The following is a 5,620-nucleotide window of genomic DNA, read 5'->3' on the forward strand; positions in this document are numbered from 1 at the left end:
TTTCAAAGTTTGAAATTGTAAGAGAATCATCACAAAGGAGGAAAACTTCATTACAAAGCCAATTACATTGCACTTCCATTACACTCCATACAAAAATTATTACAAATTTATTTCGATAAGCATCCGTGAACCATTCAAACAATTCTTATTCACAAAAAATCATACAAAAAAGAATACACCATTCAATGCCCTTTTACAAAGTTCTTTCACATTACACTTTCAATCATGTCCAAAAATCCAAATTCTATTAAAGAACCATTTCATTACCATGACCACAAGAATCCATTACAAAATAAAGTCAAGAAAGTATTACAAGGAAAAAATACATTTTTGCATAGTCGGCTAAGGACCCCGACTATGGACCTAACTTCGGTTGTCCCAAGACGTACTTCTTCCTTCATCTCCAATGCATTGCATCTTCAACATCAATAAAGGTCCTTCATGATCGAGCAACACGGTTGGTCATCGTCTCTCCATCTTACTTCAATGGTGCACCAATCTACATGATTAAGAATATTCAGCCATGACATTATCTAGCAAGCATAAAAGAAGGTTTATATGAATCTCACAAATTAAGCTCAGTTCAAGGGGAAACCAGAATTTAAACAAGTACATCACACATGCCACATGCTATCAATTCAAAACATGCAGTTCAATTTAAACCAGTGTACATGTTTCCATTCATCCCTACAACACAGCAGCCATGAATTCACAAAGAAGAAAATGCATACAGTGCAGTCCCATAAAGACCATGAGCTTCGGCTGCAAAGAGCCACAGACCGTGACACAATTTTGACCCGAACTGGCAGCCATCGCTACCTGCATAAAATCATCCTAACAGTTACACATTCCCAAAACCAATCAATTTCTATATACCTTCATACATCAAACTGCCCAAACAGAATCTCAACCCTCAGTTTCATAACAGAAAGTAACAACCTATAACTAACTTTCTCCAACTCCTAACCGAATTCAGAAATCACAAATTCTAACTACCTATAACCTCTAACTGTCCTAACAGAACCTAACTAACCTCCAATCTTCTCCCTCCATCATTTTTCATCAACCCTCCGAATCTTCTCACTTTTTGCAACTTCACTCATCTTCACCATCGATTTCTCTCTCAATCTCACAAAAACTATAACACTCTTGAACCTTCTCCAAGAACTCTTCAATATACCTTCAATCACCACAAAAACCAGAAGCACTTCATCATCACACCTTCTTCAACCTCTCTCCACTTCACCACTCTTCAAACTCATTAACAGAAAAGAAACAGAATCAACAAAAAAGAAGAAGGAAATTGAGAGAGAGAGAGAGAGATAACGAACCTGTAACTGAACCATAACAGAACCCATCAGTTCTTTCTTCAACACTCTTCAATTCCCTGAACCTTCACCCTCCACCATCATCATCATCTCCATAATCATAGCAATTCCAGAAAATCTTCACGATAACCGAATCGTAGCGTTCACCATTCAACATCAATCGTCATCTTCATTGATCAATAAGCTTCAAATTCCATGCGTTATCTTCAACCAACGTTCTTTGACCTGAACATTCAACATCACCATAATCCGTAACTGAACGCAACAATACTCAACCTATAATCGAAGCTTCAGCAACAGCGAAAGCGCACATACCTGAGTTCTGAGGATTTCCTCCGGATTTCCCAACGGCTTCGATTTCGTTCAAGAAATTGAGGGATTGAATTGGAGACGAACGAGAGATTGGGGCAGAGGGAGAGACGAAGGATGAGAGGTTGAGATATAGAGCAAAACGGAGAATGAGACTCCACCGTCGCCGTCATCGCCGTTCATGCCGAGGAAGAGAGGCTCATATCGCCCATTGTCGCTCGGGAGTGAGGACGAGAGAAGAGATGAGGTTGTTCTATTTTCATTGATTCACGGCTGCCGGAGAGTTGATCGGAGAGGAGAGAGGAGAGACTTGATCGGAGAGAATCGGTGAGGGAGTGTTCCGGCGCCGTTCTCGCGGTGAGAGGAAGAAGACGTAATCTGAAACGTCACAGAGTAACAACCCTAATCCCCTTTTATTTTTTTTCAATTAATGTATTAATTAAAATATTTGGCTAGTACATAGTTTTGTGTTAATTGGAATATAATGATGCTGCTAATTGAATTAACCTGAATTAATTATTGATTAACAAAATTCTGAAAAAGGACTTGGACCATAATCTTGGGCTAAACGAAATTGCTAGATCCACCTCCCCTTGGCCCATGACGCCATTTTTTGGCTGTTCTGAACAATAAAAGTCCTTTAGGCCATACACACAAATTTGTTGCCTTTCACACCCCCGATTCTGAGGCCCAAAACGTGTGGCACGTAGTTCCAGTTTATTTTCTTTTTGCTTTCTCACCCCCTTTGCTAGGCAGATTTAGATTTTTACTTAAATCTTGTTTTACATCTAACTTTTGATTCATAAACCGGTTTTAATTGAAATAAAAAACCAATAAAAATATGTTTTAGATAGTTTTATGTGTGTACATAATTGTGATGTTTTTTGTATATTTTTGCAATTGTTTTGCCATCTTCAATAAATCATTTACGTTGGTATGTTCATGTTTCTTTCGGTTTTGCTATGTTTTGCAAAGTAAGTTCGTTTGACACCTTAGGATCAGAATTTAATCGCCAATTTTTGTGTGGTTACTGTAGACTAATCCACGATGATGTGTATAAAAAATGAACTCATAATTCTTTGTTTTGATTGGTATTTGGTTAGTGTTGTTTGACTCGATTAACATGCGTTTCTAATAGACAATTGTGACGTTTGTGCTCTCAAATTAAAATGCATTCATGAAACAACGTTGGTTCCTTTTTGTACATGTGATTAGGGATGTCTAGAGGTCCTAAGACCTGGAATTCAAGATTTTAATGCATGTTTTCTTATTTTACTTGATTTTTCTTTCTCACATGTAAATAACTTGTTTTTGATTGACGATTGCACCGTAACTTGTACAAATGACCCGTAATTTTGTGTGAAACTCCTTGGCATGATTTTGTGAGTGTTTAGGCATCTAGTAGAGGCTATTTGCTACTGACTTGTACCATTTGATTACATGTTTCTAACTTCATTCACAATTTGAAACCGTTTAGCTAGTATTAACCTAGTGTTGTCTAGTTTTGGTTAGAGTTTCGTATTGCCTCATGCTAATTGACTAATATAGATTAATATAGGATATTAGAACTAGATGATTGAGTTTGCTACTGACTTGAGGCCTAGCTCATTGTGTTCACTTGCTTTTGTTTTGATTAATTGATGTTCGCCCGCTAATTGGTAAGTAACGATGCATGCGATGCTTTGACGACTTCTTGGGGATGTTTTTGTAGGGTACCGTGATGCTTTTGTATTTGATGTGGGACATTCAATCCCATGCTTTGCTACTGACTTGGAGCTTTTCTCTCTCATTTCCATGCTTAGCTTCTCATTCCTTGCTTTAATGTTGCTTATTCCTTACTATTGCTGGCCATGTTCCCTTAGACTCTTCCTTCTTTGTTAAGGGGAATTGAGATAGGATAGCTATCCTCAACCTTAGGGCCACTAGTAGAGTAGAATAACATAGATTAGAATGGTAGATCTAGTTCCCTTTTGCATTCTTTTTTCTTTTCAACTTTAAAACATTAATAAAAGGAAGATACGAATCACATTAAGCAAGTGATAGAGAAATGAGTGGGATTCATTCCCTAATCTATTTCTCAATCACTTAGTGGCATAGAAACGAGTGGGATCCATTCCCTAATCCGTTTCTCGGTCACTACTTAATGGGAGAGGAACGAGTGGGATTCATTCCCTAATCTGTTTCTCAAACATTAATTAATGGGAGAGAAATGAGTGAGATTCATTCTCTAATCTGTTTCTCAAACATTACATAATGGGATGGAAGTGAGTGGGATTCATTCCCTAATCTGCTTCTCGATCATTATACATTTTATGTGATTCGAATCGTGAAGTAAATTCCCTTAAAAAAAAACACAACCAAAAACACATAAAACACCTAACAATGATTCAGACTAAAGCAAAGTAGAGAAAGTGGTGAGTGGCCCGGTATTGGGTACTGTTCATCACTCATCTACTCTAAAAGACACAAACCAATCTCTTTCTTCTTCTTAAGGGCATCGTTATCTCCGTTCCATTGCATCCTAGGCTGTCCCCTTGTGCAAGAACGCGAGCGTTGACTCCGCCCAATTAAAAAAACACAAAAACAAACAGAAAGTCTTTAGCCGAGCTACGGTAACTCTGATTCCTGAAAAGGATACGTAGGCAGCGGGGTAGGGCCCGTGCGAGTACAATTCTTTCTTTTCCCTACATTTTGCATTCATTTCGCATTTAGACATAGACATAGTACACACCCTTTAGATAGAAACAAACATAGGTGGATACCATCGAGTACGATGGGCGTGAGGGGTGCTAGCACCTTCCCCTTGCGTAACCGACTCCCGTACCTTGATTCTCTGGTCGCAAGACCCTGTTCCTTCCTTTGTTAGGTTTTCTGATATTCCTTTCCCTTATGGGATAAATATATTGGTGGCGACTCTGTTCATTTTTCGCGAGCGTGCGACACCCCCTCAGTTTGTGAACTGGATTATGACCACTGTGAGGACTGTTTCATATAAATACCTAATTAATGGTCAGGTTAGCAAGGTTTTGCCTACTAAGAGGGGTTTGAGACAAGGCGACCCAGTCTCTCCCCTTCTTTTTGTCTTAGTAATGGAATACCTCCATAGATGTCTTGCAGCACTGCATAACTAACATGTGTTTTGCTGACGATCTATTATTGTTCTCCATGGGAGATGAGAAATCTGTTCACCTTATGATGAGTATATTCCAAGATTTCTCAGCAGCCACAAGTTTAAAAGCTAATCCCAACAAGAGCAAGGTCTATTTTGGAGGGACAACTATGCAGGTGCAGCAATATATTCTTGCAGATACCAGGTTTGTGGAAGGGCAGATACCCTTCAAATATCTTGGTGTTCCTCTGTCTAGCCGTAAGCTGTCAGTTAACTAGTGCCAGCCTCTTATTGATAAAATGGTGGGTAAGATTCAACACTGGTCCACTAAGCTACTTAGCTATGCTGGTAGGAAACAGCTAGTGCAGAGTGTGCTCATAACAGTCACAGCGTACTGGATGCAAGTTTTTCCGCTTCCCAAAAAAGTGATTCACCAAGTTGCTGCCATTTGCAGAAACTTTCTCTGGTCGGGTAAAGCCACTGGTAAAAAAGCACTTGTTTCTTGGGTGAATACTTGCTTGCTCAAGAATGCTGGAGGTCTTAACTTCGAGTATTTGGTGGATTGGAATAAAGCAACAGTTCTGAAAATGCTGTGGAATATCCATATGAAAGCTAATAAGCTTTGGATTCGATGGATTAACGAGTATTATTTGAAAGGTAAAACCATCATGGACTGGAAGCCTAATTGTAATAGTTCTTGGATGACTAAAGGGATCATGAAGAATAGAAATATTAGCCTGCATAGTGAATATTGGAGTAAAAGTGTTCAAAAGCAAAAATTCAGCTCGGCAAGGATGTATAAAGATATAAGGGGCAACAACACTCCGGTGCAATGGAGAAAGATATGCCGGACCCCGAGCCTGTTTCACCTTGT

The 5,620-nt window shown here is 39.0% G+C and overlaps 1 long non-coding RNA gene across 1 annotated transcript; it reads right to left on the reverse strand.

Moving 5' to 3' along the window:
• On the reverse strand, positions 1 to 2,074 carry LOC131647510 (uncharacterized). The gene is made up of 3 exons (XR_009297847.1): positions 1,644 to 2,074; positions 1,332 to 1,553; positions 1 to 499 (listed from the first exon to the last, which is right to left on the reverse strand). It is a non-coding gene; the product is annotated as an uncharacterized LOC131647510 (long non-coding RNA).
• Between the last annotated feature and the right edge of the window lie 3,546 nt (positions 2,075 to 5,620).

The sequence above is a fragment of the Vicia villosa genome, linkage group LG2 (assembly GCF_029867415.1).
Source record: "Vicia villosa cultivar HV-30 ecotype Madison, WI linkage group LG2, Vvil1.0, whole genome shotgun sequence".
NCBI classification, from domain to species: Eukaryota; Viridiplantae; Streptophyta; class Magnoliopsida; order Fabales; family Fabaceae; genus Vicia; species Vicia villosa.